At 47.0% G+C, this 20084-nt stretch overlaps 1 long non-coding RNA gene across 2 annotated transcripts in view; it reads left to right on the forward strand.

Annotated features, from left to right (window-relative positions):
- The window catches only part of LOC149859577 (uncharacterized), a 114171-nt gene that overhangs the window by 4368 nt on the left and 89719 nt on the right, over positions 1-20084 (forward strand). Inside the window, exons 1-2 of one of the 2 annotated variants that reach the window (XR_016443448.1) lie at positions 8791-8884; positions 16708-17067. The exons of the other annotated variant lie outside the window; for it this stretch is intronic. This is a non-coding gene — a long non-coding RNA (uncharacterized LOC149859577). Of the gene's footprint in view, positions 1-8790; positions 8885-16707; positions 17068-20084 lie in introns of those variants that run through there. 2 annotated transcript variants of the gene reach the window in all.

Consider the following 20084-nt stretch of genomic DNA (forward strand, 5'->3'; position numbering starts at 1 on the left):
CACACACACACACACTTTCCCAAACATATAAATATATACACTTTTTGGGGTGTAAGAGTGAAGTGTGCTACCAATTTGAATCCAGATGAAAAGAGTGCTTCCAATATCAAAGGTTTGGGAAACACTTTTCTAAGCCTTACGGGATCATCTCAAATATGATGGCTCCCCAAGCTTGAGAAGAGGCCCATCCACTCAGAGGACCTGGGCCTATGCCTTTGCTTTCCAGTCTGCTGTTTATGCACAGAATGGATACAGCACAGCCAGTGACTGGGCAAGCTTCAACCATGCCATCATTACCAACAAGCTTCCATGGGCTTGGTCAGCGTGTGCCTTCAGACCCTGTCTTGTCACTTACACGTACTAGCCAAGGTGTCAATTAGCCAGTTAGTGTCAGTTGTAGAAGTGGACAGCACATCACTAGGAAGTAGGCTGAGATGTCAAATACGACAATAAATAGCCACAAATCACAGTGTTTCTGTCACCACCCGTAGGAGCTTATGGAAAGTTTCAGCAGAAATTCTACCTCTAAAAGATTTCAGCTGACAACTGAAATGCTGATTTGGAAAAGCTGGCTTTTTGCCTCATGGGATTTGTAGTTCAAGTGCTTTACATTGTCCTCCATAGGCTGGTTCTATATTGGGAGGTTATACATTATGTAAGTATCTTGCCATAGCTCTTCTTGGAAGATGTAGTCTATTTGGCATTCTGGCCCATGGAGGAGAATGGGGACATGAAGGGAACCAAACTATCAAAAATGGTATTCTGCCATTTGTTTTTTAATAAAATCTAAGCTTTCCATGGAAACCAGAATTACTGGAAGAAGAAAAAAAAGGAATTGAATTCCAACTGTTGAAAAACAGTCTTGATTGAATTATTTCAATCAGCAGTAGCCACTAACCTTTGATAGGCTCCAGCCATCAGTCTATGGGTAAAGGCCCTATACCTCATTGCCACTCCCTTGTGTTAACAGACAGCAAGGAGTCACTGAGGCCAGCATTTAGTACAAGTGTAGAGCACAGCCTGACGCACTTAACAGGCATGATCGATACCTGGTGAGCAGTGTTTGCCAATATAAACACAGGTGCTTTTCAAGAAAGCAAGCAGGCTTGGGAGGTGAATAGTTTGTCTGGGTTTGACTGCAGTGTACCATATACACTACATCAGCACTAAGGTGGCTAGCTGCAACAGGTATTTTCAGATGCCTTTTCACAAGTGGAATTTCAAGGTTGTGAAAGATTTTTTTGGTGGGGTAAATAAAGATTTTTAGTAACAGCTGGAGCCATTCATGACCACAGCTGGTTCTGGCCAGATCCCCTTGCTCATTGGAGTTGTGTAGGTTTAGGCTTTTGATGTTTTCTAGATAGCATTAGACGAGAGAGAGGGACAGGGCTGTTTTCTTTGAACAAAGATGTCTGTGCACATTGGTGACTGAAATAAGAAAAACATATTTAGCAACCTGTAGAGCTATGGTAAGCACCAGCCCACCAGTAGGTGGCACTCTTGCCTGTGAGTCAACACAGAACAAATACTCATCATTGTGTTAAGACTTTGTGTTGTCTTTAGTTTGAGGGTTGGGGTCATTCGAGATCAGTACTACGTTTCACAAAAGCTGGTAGGTAGCCTGATCATTTCCCATCAGGATGCTTCACAGGTCTAAGGCCAGGAGGGATAATTATGACCATCATGCCAGGCCTCCTGCTTTATACCATCCAGAAAACTTAATTCAGTAACTTTGCATTATGCTCATAACTGCTGCCTCAGCTCTAGAAACTCTTTTAAAAAGACATTCAGTCTTGACTTAAAGACTGAAAGTGATAGAGAATCCCTCCTGTCCAACAGATTCTCCCGTAATTCTCCTTGGCACCTTACTTGTAGTATAAATTTGCCCGTTCTCATTTCCATTAATCTAAATCTATCAGTTCCTGCAGGTTCACTTATTTCCTGTCTTTGGCTACTGCAGTTTCCATGTAAAACTAAGCCAGTGTTGTGTTCCTCCAAGGAGCAGATGCATCACAGTGGTGAGACAGAGAAGGAGAGGTATGTGCATATGTAAAAGGCCTGATTCAAGTCTGGTTCAAGTCAGTGAAAGGATGCATTTCAGTGGGGTTTGGGTCAGTCCCAAAGAATTAAGATACTCTAGTTATGGAAGGAATTATATTTTACCTGTACTAAAAAATAAATTTTACTTCTCAGTGTTGCAGCTCTGGTAGAGCTCCGCCTAGCTAGACACTCCCCAGGCTGCTGTGTTGTGTCTCAGGACACTAGACTCCTAAGTTTTCAAGCTTTCCGCGGATTCTGTACACCAGAGGCAGGCAATTATTTTGGGTGGAGGGCCACTTTATGAGTTTTGATGAGCTGTTGAAGGCTGTATGTCCCCTTGACAGTTGCCCCGCTCCCTTGCCACCATCTTGGGACTGGAAATCCCATCCCTAACCCCTGACCTTTGCCACTGGAAGTCCCTCCCTTTGCCTCCCAGAAATACTCCTTTGTGGGAGGGGGGAAGAAGGGCGCCAGTTTAAAACCAGAAAAAAACCCCAAATTATACACTAAAAGTCAAACACCTACTGTAATATATTTTAATTTATTGCAGAAAATATTTGTCATGATTTGTGCTTGTGTACTGTATATAGAGGTGACTGCATAATAAACTCAAAAATAAATTCTTAGTCTTGTATATTGTGGGTGTGTGTGTGCTGGGATGGGGGTGTGGGGGGGCATATGGTATGTTGCGGCATTGTGTATATGTGGGGATTTGTGGGGGCAGGAAGCCCCCATGCACTCCCCCCATGGCACGGCAGCAGCAGGCGAGTGCCCAGTGCAAGCACCCAGTGGGGCACAGCTCCAGCCACTGCTGCTCATCGCAGCAAGGGTCACAGCTCCACCAGGCCATCTGCATCACTGGCGCTCCCCTCACTCACTGGGCACAGGAAGGAAGCCTTGCGTACCAGAGCTGGCTGCCTTCCCTGACCATCAAGGGAAGGTGCCTGGGGCTTCCCTCCTGTGCTGCACAGCTGCAGAAGGGGAGGCAGCCAGCTCCAGTGTGCGGGGCTTCTCTGCTGTGCTTGGTGAGTTTAGGGGTTGCGCATGAGTGGCAGTGACTGCCAGCAATAGTCTGCCCAGCAGACGCTGCGCTGGACAGAGCCATGCTCCGCGGGGTGACTGTGCCCTGAGCTCTGCTTCTGCTGCTGCTGCCGCTGCCTGGCAGGACTGTGTGCCATGTGGGGGTGGGAGGGAGGGGAGTGTGGGGGGTCCCCTCACCGACCCTCACACCCATATGCTGCCCATCAAAGCTCCACACTGCCACCACTCCCTGGGCAGAGGCTCCATGCTGCTGCCAGCCCTGTGCTCTGCACTTCTGCTCAGCTGCAGCCCTGCCTTTGCCACTTCCCTACTTGCTGCTTGGAGCCAGCAGGAGCCCAGGGAAGCGGAGCAGGTCCCTGGGGGCTGCAGCATAGATTTCATAGATTTCATAGACATTAGGGCTGGAAGGGACCTCGGGAGATCATCGAGTCCAGCCCCCTGCCCAAAGGGCAGGAAGTCAGCTGGGGTCATAGGATCCCAGCAAGATAAGCATCCAATTTACTCTTGAAGGTGTTCAATGTAGGTGCTTGAACCACCTCCGCTGGCAGACTGTTCCAGACCTTGGGGGCTCGGACAGTAAAGAAATTCTTCCTTATGTCCAGCCTGAAACGGTCTTGCAGGAGTTTGTGACCGTTCGACCTCGTCATCCCTTGGGGCGCTCTGGTGAACAAACGTTCCCCCAGATCCTGGTGGTTACCCCTGATAAACTTATAGGTGGCCATCAGATCACCCCTGAGCCTGTGCTTTTCCAAGCTAAAGAGTCCCATGGCTCTCAGCCTGTCATCGTAAGATCTGTTTTCCTGACCTCTGATCATGCGCGTGGCTCTCCTCTGGACTCTCTCAAGCTTCTCCACATCCTTTTTGAATTGTGGAGCCCAAAACTGGATGCAGTACTCCAGCTGCGGCCTCACCAAGGCTGAGTACAAGGGGAGAATGACGTCCCGGGATTTGCTCGAGAAGCATCTATGGATGCAAGCCAGTGTTTTGGTCGCTTTACTAGCCGCAGCATCGCACTGCAGGCTCATGTTCATCTTGTGGTCAATGATGACCCCCCAGTCTCTTTCTTCTGTAGTGCTAACCAACGTAGCACTGCCAAGCCTATAAGGAAGCTGCAGGTTTTTCCTCCCAAGGTGGAGAACCTTGCATTTTTCGGTGTTAAACACCATCAGGTTCTCGTCTGCCCATTTGCTGAGCTTGTCCAGGTCAGCCTGGATCACCCGCCTATCTTCTGGCGTGGATGCTTTGCCCCAAAGTTTGGTGTCATCGGCGAACTTGGCCAGTCCACTCCTGACTCCAATGTCCACATCGTTAATGAAGATGTTGAACAGTATGGGTCCCAGGACAGAGCCTTGAGGGACCCCACTGGTCACAGGGCACCATGATGAGTGACTGCCATCAATTACAACCCTCTGGGTCCGACCACGGAGCCAGTTTCCCAGCCAGCAGATCATGGTGGAGCCAAGGCCACAACTGGGCAGTTTGGCCAAGAGATGATCATGGGATACCAGATCAAAAGCTTTTTTGAAGTCAAGATATATGACATCAATCTCTTCTCCCTTGTCCAGGTGATAGGTCACCTGGTCATAGAAGGAAATGAGATTGGTCAAACAAGACATACCCACAACAAACCCGTGCTGGCTGTCCCTTAGGATGTTAGCCTGGGCCAGTCCCTCAAGGGTGGCCTCCTTAATAAACTTTTCTAAGATCTTCCCCAGGATAGAAGTCAGGCTAATGGGCCTGTAGTTAGCTGGATCCACTCTCCTCCCTTTCTTGAAGATCGGCACCACATTGGCCTTCTTCCAGTCTTCGGGCACTACACCAGAGCGCCAGGAGTTTTCAAAGATCCGTGCCAGGGGCTGGGCTATGATGCTCGCCAGATCCTTGAGTACCCTGGGGTGCAGATTGTCAGGGCTGGCTGACTTGAAGGTATCTAGCTTCTCAAGGTGTTCCTTCACGAGGTCAGCATTGATGGAGGGTAGGGGATCCCCCTCACCCAGATTTCCCTGTCCCATAGCAGGCATGGACATCCCGTGTGACTGATGAAAGACTGACGCAAAGTACCTATTTAATAGGTTGGCTTTTTCTAACCTATTTTATTTAGCATGGGCAGCAGTAGCCCCACCTGGAAACTGTGCTGGCCAAGCCGGGCCCTTCTGCCCACAAGGGTGGGAGCAAGGCGCAATAGGGTATGTTTGGGGATTGTACACATGGGCGTCTCACTCCCACCCTCATGGGTGGACGGGTTGGGCACAGTTCGTTTGTGGGTGCCACAGGTGGATGAAAGATTTGGCCCACGGGCCATATTTTGCCAGCCCCTGCTGTAGACTATAGCTCTGTCTCTTTCCTTGACCTCTCTGACATGCTTCTAGATATACTCTGTTGCTCCTTCAGAGAATCGAAACCAGTTGTCCCAGCTGCCCTAGTCCTTCAGGATCTATACTGACTCTCCAGATTCCTCATTGGCCTAGGACCTTCAAGAAAGGATGTGCTTATCCCATGGGTCTCTAGATGTACAATTCGTATCTTCAAGGACATAAGATGGTTAAAACTTCAGACTCCAGACCTCATTAGGGATCTAAACACCATCAGTCTTTAACTAGTACAAGAGACATGGCTCTAGACAAAATAATAAATATATCCATATGCAGTTCTCTGCTTCAGTTTCCTTCCATTGTGTTCTTTTGGTGTCAATTAGATTTTTCTAAGGAGTCCAGAATCTTCCTTCCTGCCCATGGCTTTCTTTGCCTTTCTGTCTGTCTCTCTGTACTGCCACCCCCAGGCTTAGCTGGCTGCATATTTCATATGTAACTTAGCTATGTAACTTAGCTGCATTCCCACCCTTACCTCCAGTCTCTACTACGTAGTCCCCCGCTCAAGTCTTTCTGTATTTCCTTATACTCTGAACTTTCTCATTTGAACTTTAATGTTTTCTAATAAATTAAATCTGCACTCAGTGACTTTCTTCTTTGGCAGGTTTTATAGTTAAATGACACTCCCTTGCACACTATGATTCCTTTGCCTGTGAATCCCCTCCCCAACTTTTCAACCTACATCTTTTTAAAAGGCAGCACAACACCTGGTTTCTTTGTTCAGACTCTAAGGAAACTCTCATACTCTGGACCCCAGATCCTGCAGAAAAAAAAGAAAAATCAGTAAAAACTAGTTTCCTTAGACTTCAGCCTTCCCATTATCCCAAGGCAGTTCTGTTGGAACAAGGGCCATTCAGGTTAACAGCTTTCCATTATCAGCCCTGTTACCCCTTTCAGGAATTTCCATTCAACCCAGGGATAGAAAGACAATAGTGAAGACCAACAGCCTTGTATTCAAAACAGAGTTTTCAGCTGACACACAGGGACCCTAATGTCAAACAGACCTCATAAGCTGCACATAAACAGATTCCACAGATTGCTAGGCTTGGGTCTATGTGGGTATTTCACTTGTTGCAAAATACTTGTATGGGCATGCTATGTGATTTTCTTTCTTCTTGTGATTTTCTGGACCAGATTAAATACCAGTGTCACTCTGATAATTTGGAGTTGCACATGGGATGAATTTGGCCCTCTTTGCACATTTTTACTATGATTGATCACAGCTTTCCTAAAAATAGATCATGCCAGAAGAACAGCCACAAACATCACCATTTGAAACTCCACAGAAGTTCTCATTCCCTATAAATTGAAAAATGAGTCTCACATAAAATGCTTTGTTCTTCAACCTCACACTAACTTTTCATTAACATGGTATAACTCTCAGGCTCTTAGGAAGATGCCAGTTATAACAGAACGGATTGAGGTATTTGACTGTGGAAAACAACATCCTTCCAAATGAAATATCAAACTCATTGCTCTCATTTTCTTTTGATACCTGTTGTCTGCCGCTGAAGTATCAAATTGTTTTAAACTCAAAGCATTTTAAACTTGGATTTAGCTTTACCTCTTCACAAATCTGGCGGTGTTATCACATTTCTTTTGTCAATTTGAAAATATCTTTCATTAAAAGAATGAGTAACATGGAAACTCACTTTTACCTAACCTCCTTCTCTAGCCAATTCTCAAACAAATCAATCTTGAAAAAACACAGTAAGAGTAAATTAATTACATTTATCTCTCTCCTTCCCTATGCAGAATGTTTTTATCTCCAAAAAGGGAAATGTCAAGTAGAGGGAAACGGGGGGAGGAGACCAGGAACAAAGGGTGGAGGAGGGGAAGGGGGGGAGAGCAGGAGGCAGTACCCCAGTTTGTAAAACTGCATCTCATTGAGCAGCCACAGGAAGAAGAGTCATAGAGCCAGAAGAAGAATAAAGACAAGGGAGCCCATCTCTTGGGTTTGGGAGATGATTTATTACTTTTCCCCCTGTTTTAGCTTTAACAGGAAGGTACTCTTAGTCCTGCCTGGCCTATGGCCTACTGGTTAAGCCACTTGTGATTGGAATTCAAGTCATAACAATTAGTTGTTTAATACAAGCATGTACATGACAAAACAGAAACAGAACAGAATGTTAATAGAGTTGTATACCTCTGTGCCATATTGCACAGTAGGTCATATTTAGTTACATATGGCAAATATGTAGAAATTTTGCATGTCTTAACATGATTCAAGGTACTATACAGGATGAAGTTGAATATCATTTCATGATTTAGATGCCTAAGAACTGCACAAGTGTCACTTAACCATTTTTACAGCTAAGTAGAATTTAGCCCTAAGTATGTTATAGGAGATTTATTCCATCCCTGGAGTCTACCCAAAGCGGAAGAAAGAAAGCAGGCAGAAATACAGTTCTCATAAGGCAATGTACCACCATGGAAAACTGCAGTTCATTAGTTAAACATCTGGGTAAACTATTTTTACATATCTGATTCAGAGGGTGTGTCTACACATTCATTAATGCACTTTAATTGCAGCACATTAAGTTTAGTAATTGGATAATCAAATACTAAATCAATGAGCAGTAACTCACGCTACTGCACAGTAGCACTTGTGCACAGGTTTTTTTGGATGTGAACTGTGCAGTAGCCTAAAACTACTGTGCAACAGTGTATTAGCATGGGCTTTGCCTGGCATGCTACTGCATAGTGTTACTAGGCTACTGCTCAATTAGCATCTTGTGTAGACACACACAGAATCTTTTAGAATATTTATTCAATTACATGTATAGTATAGAAATTTCAATATTTTGTCCCCATATCAGGTGAAGACAGATTTTGAAGTGTCAGAATTTCCCAAAGGATGAACATTCTGAATTTCATTCTGCTCTAGGCACAAGAGAGACATGATTCACTGTACCAGCTTAGAGATTTCACAGATGTTCGGGGAAAGAAATCCCCTTAAAATTGAAATGTACTTTACATACAAAAGACAATGTAGATCATACATATATAAACTCCATTGTAAGTGGGAATGAAGCTATCCTTTTTGAATAGAAACTGAAGTAAACCTTGTCTCTCCTTGGAGACTAACAGCTTCTTTAAATGTAGGTGGATCCCTTAAAGGCAACAACAATACCTTGCTCTTTATAGGACTGTAACAGCCTGTTGATATTTGTGGACATTAGTATGCAATGCAGTATGCCTTGCAAAGCCTAGGTAAGCTACTTCTAAATTCTTATTATGAGGACTTAATAATCTTTTAATTCTGTGAAGATGATATGTATTGTTATCTTCATCAGTATCAGCAAACCAGATAACAGTACTGTTACCTTTATTTTATGGCTAGGGAACCAAGACACAGAGAAGCAAACCAACTAGACCAAAGCTGTACAAGAATTCTTTGGTGGAACAGGAAACTGACCCCTGGTTTTCATCCTGTGAGTTAACACTATACCCAGTGCACAATCCTTTCTCTTCTCTTAGCCTTTCTACACTAGTATGTTATAGAACTTATATGATATGTTTAAAGTCAAACCAAAGGAATGCTAATCTGAGAGGGACATGGAGTATATTGGAGTGCTAAGTAAAAAATGTGATACCAAGGTAAGACAGTAGACCACATAATGCATACCAAAGTACTTTATAAGTTTTGTAGAGGGATCACTTTCCCCATATCTGAAGTGAAAGGGCATTTATACATGTGCTCCGGGGCTGGGGGGGAGGAGGTGGAGGCACTTTAATGACAGTGGCTCTAGAAGTCAAATGAACTTTAGTTAAAACACCCCCACCACTATTTTTCAGTGCAGAGACACTGATACACACGATGCTGGGGTCTGCTGGAGTGCAGTAATTACCATGCTCCAGCAGACTTGGTTAATCGAGTCTGCTCCAACGAGCTGTAATTACAGCGTGTTGGAGCAGCCTTGATGCACATATATAGGTGCCCAAAAGGTGAAGCTGTTGGAAGTCTTAATGCACATATATGGGTGCCCAAAAGTTGCAGTTGTTTATCAGCACAAAGTGACTCTACATAACAGTTAAGGATAGAAAGTGAAGAGGAATACTGTATATAAATAAAACTGCATAGGTCACATAACTGATAGCCAACATTTTCATTTTCAGTTTGCTAAGCGAGTCAGTTCTAGTCTTGCAAGTGGTGACCTAGTTTAAGTTATTCATGTCTCCATCATCTTTCAGCAGAACCAAGGACATCTGATAAACCTGGGCATGATGAACTTAAAAAGCTCACAACTGGTACAAAATGGCACATCTCAACAACACAGTCTAATATGTGCAAAGCAGGTTTATCCTGCAAATTCTATGCTGGTTGCTCATAGAATTTAAAATGACATTTGAGGTCTTGATCTTGTCTTTAAGGTGCTTCATGGTTGCAATGGGCTCTGCCTCAGGTGTCTATGGCAACCTCTGGCAGTCACCCCTAAACCCATTTTTCCACTCTGGCTCACCAGGGCACTGCCCTGTCTTCCCCTGCCATGCCTTGATAATAATTAAATATACATTTGGGAGGCAGCGCTAAGACTACCAGAGTGACATCTTATGTGCCTCACCCCAACGTAGGTGCCCCAATGATGAGCACATCTGGCCCAGTTCTTAACACACTGAGCCCTGGCATGACACCTTGCTCCAGCCCGGCTCTCTGCCCTCACACCCAGTTTTTTGTGAAGCCTGCAGTTCCAGCCCTAAATCAACTGAACCAAAGGTACAGTGCCTGCCCCAGGTGCCCACAGTGGCCTCTCTGGGTCCTATTAAAGCTACCCCATGCCTTGTGGCTAAACAGACAGCTCAGAGACAAAACCTTTAACAAGATAACCAGCTCTCCTCAGGATACACATATAACCCAGACAAAGCCCTCACTGCTAGCTGGATTCACTGTCAGCCCTTCAGGGCTACCTTAATGCTCATTGTTCATGGTTCGCTGCCACCTGTCTGTAGTCCACTCTCAAGGAGCCCCTCTCCCTGCTATGATGTGGGCCCAGTTGGGCTCATGTAGCTCCTAGGCTCTACCCCTTCTGATCACCTGACCTTGCTCTCTCTTCCCTGGGCACAGGGGTTCTTCATTACCTAGTGCAGAGTTGGACAAAACACAACACATGCCACAGGTGGCATGGAGAGCCTCTGCTTGTGGTGCACAGCTGATCTGGAAGGGAACAGTGATAGATTGGGCAGAGAAGAGAAAGCAGAATGAGAAATAGGACAAGGAGCATAAGGCAGGGTACAGACAGCGAAGCAACAGATTGGGCAAGGGAAAGGGGATATCTAAAAGAGTGCCTGTAGCTCTAAAATGAAGACCATGGTCAAGAGCTTCTCTCCTCTGGCAAAGTGAAATTCTCCACAAAAGGATTAAGTCCTACCCCAAAGGCAGGGTATACTTCCAAGGCTTTGAGTTCTCTAATACAAATATATAGCAGCATGTATACTTACAAAAACCAACCAAAACCAAAACGCTCTACTAAAAAAAAGCAGTCTACTGCACAAGTCTCTTTGGGCCATGTGAAAGAAAGTACCTGTGTTGTTCAATGCAGCACTGCACTCTCAAATATCCTGATGATGCTCATGGTATAAGAACCTACACAGACTAGGGCACACACATCAGACCTCTGAGGCTACCCTCCATTCCCCAGTGTCCTGCTAGAGAAGTAAATCGGTCTGTCCAAGTGAGCTGGATAAAGACCCCCAAGCATTCCAAACTTCTGGCTATTTCTGGGCTCCAGTGATCACTTCAACTCCAATGATCCTACTGAGGGACACAGCAGCAGGGAGGGTGAAACAATATGTCCTGCAATTGGAAAGGACTCCACTGCTCTGTAGTGGTGCAATAAAAGCATTCAGTCAAACAAAGCTCTAAGCCCTTCTTTCTCTATGTTTTTGGTGGCTTAGGTTTCTTTCACAGGAGCCAAAAGCAGTTGCAGTGCCACCATGCATGATCCAAAACTGGGAATCAGTGTGCTAGTAAAGCAGCCCATCCGGGCTGTACTAGAGCAAAGGCAGCTTTCAGTGGCCCTGTCTTTGGTGAAATGTGTTGAGTTTTTTATAAGCATTGTTATGTTTTTATACTTTAGTGGGCTTTACTATTAAAACATAACAAAACCTGTTAAAAACTGGCTATGGCTCATTTCCGTGCTCAGTAAGAGCTCTGTGCTCCATGCACTGTGTCCCCCTAGGATATACTAAGATATACTGAATAAGGTTAGCTTAATCTAATGCTTTTAATATATTCCCTATTCACTTTTATCAGTATGGGCCTTCTCCTTTTAAAAGTAATATCAAGATGGTGTGTATTTTACTTAGCTTCAAAGCTCTTACCCAAGTAGCTGGTTTGGAATTCACACCCACTCGTTAACCTCTTCAGGAAGCAAGATTGGATCTCTGTATAAATTGGGGATGGCCAAACCACACCTTGTGAGCCCCATATAACTCCTGGGCAGTTGAAATATGGTTCCTAAAGCTGGTGTGCTGTGGGCAGATCACTGACTTGTACATCTTGAAAGTTTTGTCCAGTGGCTCTTGGTGGTGTCAAGATTTTGGTTTGTGGCTGAAAGGATTAGGAAGTTTGGACACCCCTGGTATAAACCACGGTAAAATATTATTTGAAAGGCACAATATACAGTAATGATCCAGTGGTTCTTTAAGCAGTAGAAAGAGAGTTAAATATGTAGTAGTAAAGAGGTAGTAAACAAACAGAGCACTGATTCTGATTGGCAATATGAGGAAGTTCAGAAACAAGAATGAAGGAATAAATCTAGACAGCAGTGCAGGGATCTTCAGTCAAAAGAACTGAATCTAGCTGGGGCTGGGGTGGGGGCTGTATATAGCCAGCAGCTCAAGGGAACTTCAGAGTAACTTCAGAGTAAATTCAGGATTCATTCTGGCTAGAAGCCCGAGATCTATAGATCACTGAAAACTATAGGACTGGGACTGGACCTAGGGTCTTCCAGGTAACTACTTTCTGGGCATGTATACATGAGATGCTTAATGTGCAGCAGACTAATTCTACTGAACATTAGTGTGTCATGACAAAAACCATGCCAATGTGCTAACGTGCAGAAGAATTAGTCTACTGTGCATTAAGCATCACAAAAAGACCATGCACCATTGCTACTGTGCATTAGTGCTGGTTACTGTGCACTTACGTAGTACATCATATTACAGGTACCTAACCTAATGCTCCATGGCAATGGTTCATGAATGCACATGTAGATGCAGCCTCTGTTTAGCTAGCCTTGCCAGTAGGATTTGCAAATGTGGTAGGTTCTCTTAAACAGGGGCTGGGCAGAGACACAACAAATTTGTAGAAATATAGGAATCTGAATTTTAAATCTGGACAGTGGTTCCCCACAGTAGGTCTAGGACAACACAAACTCTTTGCTGTTCGTGGACATCAGCATGTTTTGCAGAGTGAATTTGAGGGCTTGTTTCCAATGACTCTTCAGGGGAAATTTAAATGCTTATTGTTCTTGTCCATTTTTCTTGAAATGGCCATGAGAAATTTAGATGCTGCTCAAAGATAACATTAGATGAAAATGAGATAGAGTAAAAACCATTTAAACCACCTATTCAACTGAAATGTGAAAGGCAGCTTCACCTCTGGTGGGACTATCACTGTACCATTAATGTTTTTTGGGCCTGATTTACAAAGTTATTGGGGTGCCTAAAGATGCAGACAGGCATCTAGCAAGATTTTAAGAAGTACTGAAGTGGGGTCAGTGTCTACCTTCCATTGACTTTGAATAGAAATTAGGCACTTAAACTGCTTAGGAGCTTTGGTGAATCTCACTAGGTGTTTATCTGCACTTTTGGTGCCTAAATTACTTTGTAAATCAGGTCATTTCTGGTCCCTGGGAAGAAGATGCTTTAGAAATGCTAAGTAGTTATTATTTCATTGTCTTTGCTTTTCTTACTCATATGTACTATAAATGCTTGGAAATAACTGCAGAGATACAGCAACATGATCCAGATCTGGAATAAAGCCACTGATGACTGATGTGTTCAGAAGGGATGTATGTATAATGAAGCATTCCAGTGCCTGTCAGTGGTGTCCAGATCCCCAAAGATGGGGCTTTATTACATTAATTTACTTTTGTAAATTGTCTGCATTTACATGCATTCTTGACTCAGGGAACGCAAGTTCAGCACAAGGTTACTTATCATTGTCATGACTCATTCCTTTTTCCTTATTCCCTAAAGGCAGTAAGGATTCTAACTCCATTATAAAGCAAACTGTCCAAAGGGGAATTGATACCCACAGGGATTTCATTCCATGACCCATATGCCACAGTCTCTTCTGAAGCAGGAAGAAGTTGTAACAGATGTCTCTTAGAGAATATTAGAGGCAATGGTATAAATAATGCCTTATCTGCTTTGATGAATGTGAGTCCTTTTAACACTGCCATAAGGGACATGGCAATAGATTCCTCCCAAGTTGATCAAGTCATTCAAATAATAAAACTGAAGAGACATCACAAGAAACTTAATTGAAACTACTGATAGAAAAGCCTTTCTGGGAGCATCTACATGTGCTATTAAGGTGTTTGAATAAAACTCTGGTGCATTTTGTGCTACAGTTTATCATTCCTGGTCATGCTGTTTGCATGTGCACTAGGGACTACAGCATTTTGAGCTGAAATGGAGTAACCCCAGCTGGCAAGGGGCCCTGGGGCTCAGCCTGCCAGCCCGGGTCCGCTGTGATTCAGCTCAACATGCTAAGGAGGGACTGACTGGGGCCCAAGGGTGCTTTAGTGAGAGGGTAGCCAGCAGGCAGCCTCTGTGCTGAAGTACCCTCATGCTCCTGCCAGCTCCATCAGCATCTACACATGCACTGCAGTGGAGTAAATAACTCCACCATAGGTTAATACTTGTTTGGCAGTACTATCCTATGGCAGAGTTAATGAGTTTACTCCATTTTAATAGCACTGAAAGTTTTGATAGCAAAGTTTTACTGAGGAGCTAATTAGGCAACTGCAGTAAATGTCTTGTGTAGATGTGCCCACTAAGTTATAGACAGAAAGCTGTGATAGTTTGAAGTCAGGCAGAAGGCAGGGTAGAGATGTACCTTATAGACTAAATCAGAGATGCGTAAGCTTTTGTGCATGCACAACTAGTGCCTCCTGGCTCTGGGGGGCACCAGCTGCTGATCGCTGATGGGGAGGATGGGTGGGGGGCACTGACCAGTGCTTCCCACTCCCTGGTCGGGGGGGGCAATTTTTTTGGGGGGTATATGCCTCCCCGTACTCCTCTTATGCGTCACCTATGCTTTTGTGAGCCTGAGCTCACTTCATCAGATTTTGTAAAAGGACATGCATGGAGCAGTGTATCAGACAGAGAGAGTGTGTTGAATACAAAAGACAGCGGAAGGAAGAAAAGAGGGGAGAGTGGGGTGGAGGGGTAGTGCTGGGAGAACCAGGCAAGTAATAAATCTACAGGGAGAAAGGGGTCGCAAAATCTGATTCAGGTAATGGGATAAGAATCCATAGTCCCTGTTTAGGCTATTGTAACCATGATGTGGTTGTAGTATTTTATTTTGATGTTCACTGTTGGAAGGGATAGACTGGGGGGAAAGGGGTACAGTGGTGCAGCTACACCCCCTTCTGAATTCTGCTCCAGCCAAACTTTAAAACCAACTGCCTAGGAGGAGCAGCAGCATTTCTATTCAGGCAGAGCTGACTGACTCATTATCAGAGACTTGTGCAGTAGACTGACTTGTGTAGTAGACTGACTACTGGCTTCATGGCTCATTATCATCTCCTCAATCCCCGCTAACCTCTCTCCATTCCACAGGTATGAATGATAGTCTCATAATTTTAATGTTCTTGATGTTTCAATATCCATATCGGCAATTGGATCAGTATCAGCCAATATAGTTCATTAATAAACAGCCATTGGTATTGGCCAAAATATCTTTATTGGTGCATCCCTAATTTCATAGTTTCATAGTAGCTAGGCTCAGGAGGGACGTGAACACATCATCTAGCCTGACCCCCTGCCACAGGCAGGAATGAATGCTGGGTTCACAAGACCCCAGACAGGTGATCATCCAAACTCCTCCTGAATTTGCTCAAGGTAGGAGTGAGGACCACTTCCCTGAGAAGTTGGTTCCAGATTTTGGCCACCCTAACTGTAAAATATTGCCTTCTGATTTCTAACCTAAACCTATTCTCCATCAGCTTATTACCAGTATTCCTGGTCACCTCAGGTGGTGCTGGGGTGAAAAGGGCTCTATCTATTTGCTGTTAATCTCCCCTCACCAGGGGAGCAGCCACCAGGTTCCCCCTCAGCCTCCTCTTGCTGAGGCTGAACAGGTTCAGGTCCCTCAGTCTCTCCTCATAGGGCCTGTCCTGCTGCCCTCTCACCAAATGGGTGGCCATCCTCTGAACCTTCTCCAGGCTGGCCACATCCTTTTTAAAGTGCGGCGCCCAGTACTGGATGCGGTACTCCAATTGCGACCTGACCAAAGTCACATAGAGGGGAAGTATCACCTCTCTGGACTGGCTTGAGATGCATCTTTGGATGCATGACAAGGTATGGCTGCACTTGCTGGCTGCGGTCTGGCATTGGCGACTCATGTTCATCTTGGAGTCAATAATGACCGAGCCCTAGGGTACCCCACTGCTCACATCTCACAAGTTTAAGTACATCCTGTCCACCACTACTCTCTGGGTGCACCCCATCAGCCAATTTTTTACCCATCCAACTGTGCAAGCATCAATGCCACAGTCGCTTCATTTATTGATGAGGATGGGGTGAGAGACAGTGTCAAAGGCCTTCTTACAGGCCTATCGTTACTTGGGTCCTCCTTCCTCCCTTCCTTGAAAATTGGGACCACATTAGCCAGTTTCCAATCCCCCGGCACCTGGCCAGATGACCACGAATGCTCATACAGCCAGGCCAAGGGCTCTGCGATGACCCCTGCCAGCTCCCTCAACACCCTTGGGTGGAGGGCATCTGGACCTGCAGATTTAAAAATATCCAGCCCTTCCAAAAGATCCCTAACTACATCTGCACTGACTGAAGGCCTGACAGAGCTATCCCTGAGATTGTCCCTAGCTCTGGTAGGTGGGATATCCCAGTCCCTATTCAAGAAAACACAGGCAAAGAAACTGTTAAAAATACTAGCTTTCTTGTCTGGCTTAGCCACAAGATTACCGCTTGTGTCTCGCAGGGGCCCTACATTGCCTGGTGCCCTCTTCTTCCTCCCAATGTACTTAAAAAAGGACTTTTTGTTGTCCTTTGTCCTGGAGACCAGGGTGACACAAGAAACTCACCTGCAGCAGTAGATGACGCACCGGCGAAACCCGCACGGCTCGTGAGCCAGCTTTTTATACAGCTGTGGCCAGCCAGTGATGTCAGCCTCAGATGCCGGCTGGCGAAGATAAAAGCGACGGCGGCTGCAGTGGAAGGGGCAGATGGCCCCAAAGAGGGAGATCCATTGACAGTGGAAGAGGAGGTGGAAGCCCCGCAGTGTCCAGGGAAGGACGAGGAGCCGGAACAGGAAGAGCCGGAGAGAGGGAGCCAGCAGCAGCTCCCAGGAGCCGGCGGCAGACAGGCGACGTCCGGATGGGACAGCAGCGAGAAGGAGGCACCGCGGAGGACCCACGGGAACCAGGTGCATGTTGGGCGCAGCAGAGCGGCAAGGATCCCAAGGGAGGAGCTCGATCAGGGCAGGGTCGCCACCGGGACCACAGGTGCCCGTGTCTATTAGAGACAAAGGTCCTAGGGACTGAGGGTCCAGAGCCAAACCTGTAACTATAAAGCCTGGACCCTTTAGGTATAAGGAATAGGGATAAGGGAAGGCTGCAGATGGGCAAGAGGAGCCACATACCTCCTCCTCGGGGTCTGCTCCAGAAGGTGATATGAGGCTGGGGTGCAGGGGTGGTTGGAGCCCCGTGTACATCTGCTGGGTTGGACCCGGGCGATGAGGGACTCGCTAGATGACCTCCCCCCTCATTGACGGTACACCAAGACGTGGCAGGCGAGAGCGGGGGCGGTGAGGCGGTGAAAGAACACCCGCATTGCCCTCAAGGGTCCTGGGGCAGGGCGACATCAGAAGGGTGGTGCCCTCAGGAGTGAATAAAGCCTGGCAGGCACATCCTTAATCCTGGATGCTAGCCTGAACTTCGTCTCTGCCTTGGCCTTCCTAATAGCCCTCCTACACTCACGGGCCGAGGAGGAGTACTCCTTCTTGGTGATAGCTCCTCCCTTCCACTGGTTGTATGCCCCCCTTTTAGTCCTCAGGCATTGCTGAATGCCGTTGCTGAGCCAAGGGGGTTTCTGAGCACTCTTACCCCCCTTGCTTCTCTCAGGGACTGTTACCCTTTGGGCCTGGAGGATCGTCCCCTTAAGGTACAACCATCCGTCATGGACTCCCATCTCCTCTACCTTCTGGGCCCTCGGTGCCTCCCCCACTAGTCTCCTAAGCTCATTGAAGTTGGCCCTTCTGAAGTCAAGGTGCCCTTGATACCCTGAATTGGACAGTGAAATCCAGCAGGTGATAATCGCTATTGCCCAGGTGTTCAAGGACCTGCAGTCCACTTACCAGGTCATCCGCCATGGCCAGGACCAGGTTCAGCAAGGCGTTACCCCTAGTGTGGCTGTGCCCCCCCCCCCAATTTCTGGAGCAGCATCTCACTCAGGATTGGCGGAGGGAGGCCGCTCAAAGGTATTTCTGGCCCTGGAGCAGTTCCCTGCAGGCTGCAGGGAGAGAGGAGTGGCTGAATGTCTGGGCAGGCAGAGTGCCTGTGGAATGCTATGGGAGTGACCCTGAGGCAGGGGGAGGCCTGCAAACAAGCGACTAGTGGTAATTTCCAGAGCGGAGCTGCAGCTGAGGATCCAGAATGAGGGAGTCCACAAGGTGTGAGAAAATCTCCAGATAGGAGTTTCCCAACAGAGGATCAGGAGGAGGGCCTGAAGGAAAAACTCCAGCCACAGGTAGAGCCTTCTTGCACGGGGGAGACCCCAAAGACACTGTGAACGGTCACAGGGGTGCAGGGCAGGTTAGCATGCAGCAAAGAATGGACTAAGGGATTGTATGCCTGAATTATGGTGATAGGGGGATTGAGCACCTGATCACAAGAAAAGGATGACATTGTTAGAGCCTGACAAGAAGGCTGAGAAGCAGCTGGGGTTTTCTGTGATTTCTTTTTGCTGTCTATTTTGATTTTTTTGAGCACAGGCCAAGACCGGCCCCTGATAGGGTGTTCCCAAAAGAGGCACTAGGACACCCTGGGGTAGGGGCAGATAAGGTTACAACAGGCAGCACTGCAACCTGGCTGTGAAAGAATATCATAAAACACCATCTGGAGAGGCTAGGCTGGGGCAAAGGGGAGGTTTGGAGCCCCACAGAAGACACAGTGATCAAGACCAGGCAGGATCACCATGGGCATTGCCTCCTGGGAATATATAGGTCACCAAAGTCATGGCAGGTGAGAAAATGTAAGATCCACTTCCTGGCAGACCTGGTGATCCAGAAGCAAGGTCTACCCTGTTACCACCTGTAGGCAGACGAGCGCAGGGCAGCACTAGCAAGCCCTATATTATCTACAGACATCACAGTTACGTTGCAGACTAAACCACATCCCCATGTAGTTTAGTTTGCAATATAGCTACTTCTAACATTGCAGCCTTTAATCTGACAGCTCAAGCCCCAGCCACAGGAGAGGTAGGCTGAAGGCAGAAGTGGTGAGGGTCCCAATCCTTTTTTTTTTTCATGGAGCCTGCCTGCCTCTCCCATGGCTGGAGAGTGAGCTGCTGGCAGGCTGAGCGGCCCCTGAGCTGTGGGAGCCCCCGGTCTTTCTCTCTGAGGTTGCAGCACCCCCTGGGGCCACACGGATGGGCTGCCCCAGGACCTGCCAGATCCAACTCTTCCCCAAGCCACCTCCTGGGACCACCTGGGAATGGGCTGACTTCCCCCTGGGGCAGCATGGGGAAGCAACAGAAGGGCAGCTGGGCATGCTGGTGGCCAGAGAAGGTGACAGAGATGGTGCATGGCATGCTGGAAGCCCAGGTGGGCTTGGGGAAGGTTGGGCTTGGCAGGCTTCCAGTGCACCATGCAGCATCTCTTCCACCTTCTCCAGCCACCAGCACATCCAACCACCTTCCTGCTGCTTCTCTGCACTGTCCCATGGGCAAGCCAGCCCATTCCTGTGCAGTCCCAGGTAGCAGGAAAGCAGTGGAAATGGTGCACAGCATACTGGATGCCATGGTGGACTCAGGAAAGAGTTGGATCCGGTGGATGCTGCCTCTGAATTGGGGCAGCATTTGACCTGCTAGCTGCCGGCCTGGGTGGCCCCAGGGGGCACCACCACTATGGAAAGAAGGACCAGGGGCCCCCTGCAGCTCAGGAGGCATTCAGCTCACCAGCAGCTCATGCAGGTAGGCTCTGCTGAAAGAAAAATCGTGCCAAGGGGCCTGATCCTTTATCTTTGCCTCAGAGCCTGCCTGTGGCCTGGGGATGAGCTGACAGGGGCCCTGAGCTGCAGGGGCGGGGAAGGTGAGCCTAATCTGAGGCAGCCCCTGGCCTGCTAGAAGCCTACCCAGGTGGCCCCAGGGGTGCCACCATCATGGAGGGAAGGACTAGAGCCCCCCACAGATCAGGAGCTGCTTGGCCTGCTGGCAGCTGACCCC

The sequence above is a fragment of the Crocodylus siamensis genome, chromosome 7 (genome assembly GCF_052110815.1).
Source record: "Crocodylus siamensis isolate JL-2025a chromosome 7, ASM5211081v1, whole genome shotgun sequence".
Taxonomy (NCBI): domain Eukaryota; kingdom Metazoa; phylum Chordata; order Crocodylia; family Crocodylidae; genus Crocodylus; species Crocodylus siamensis.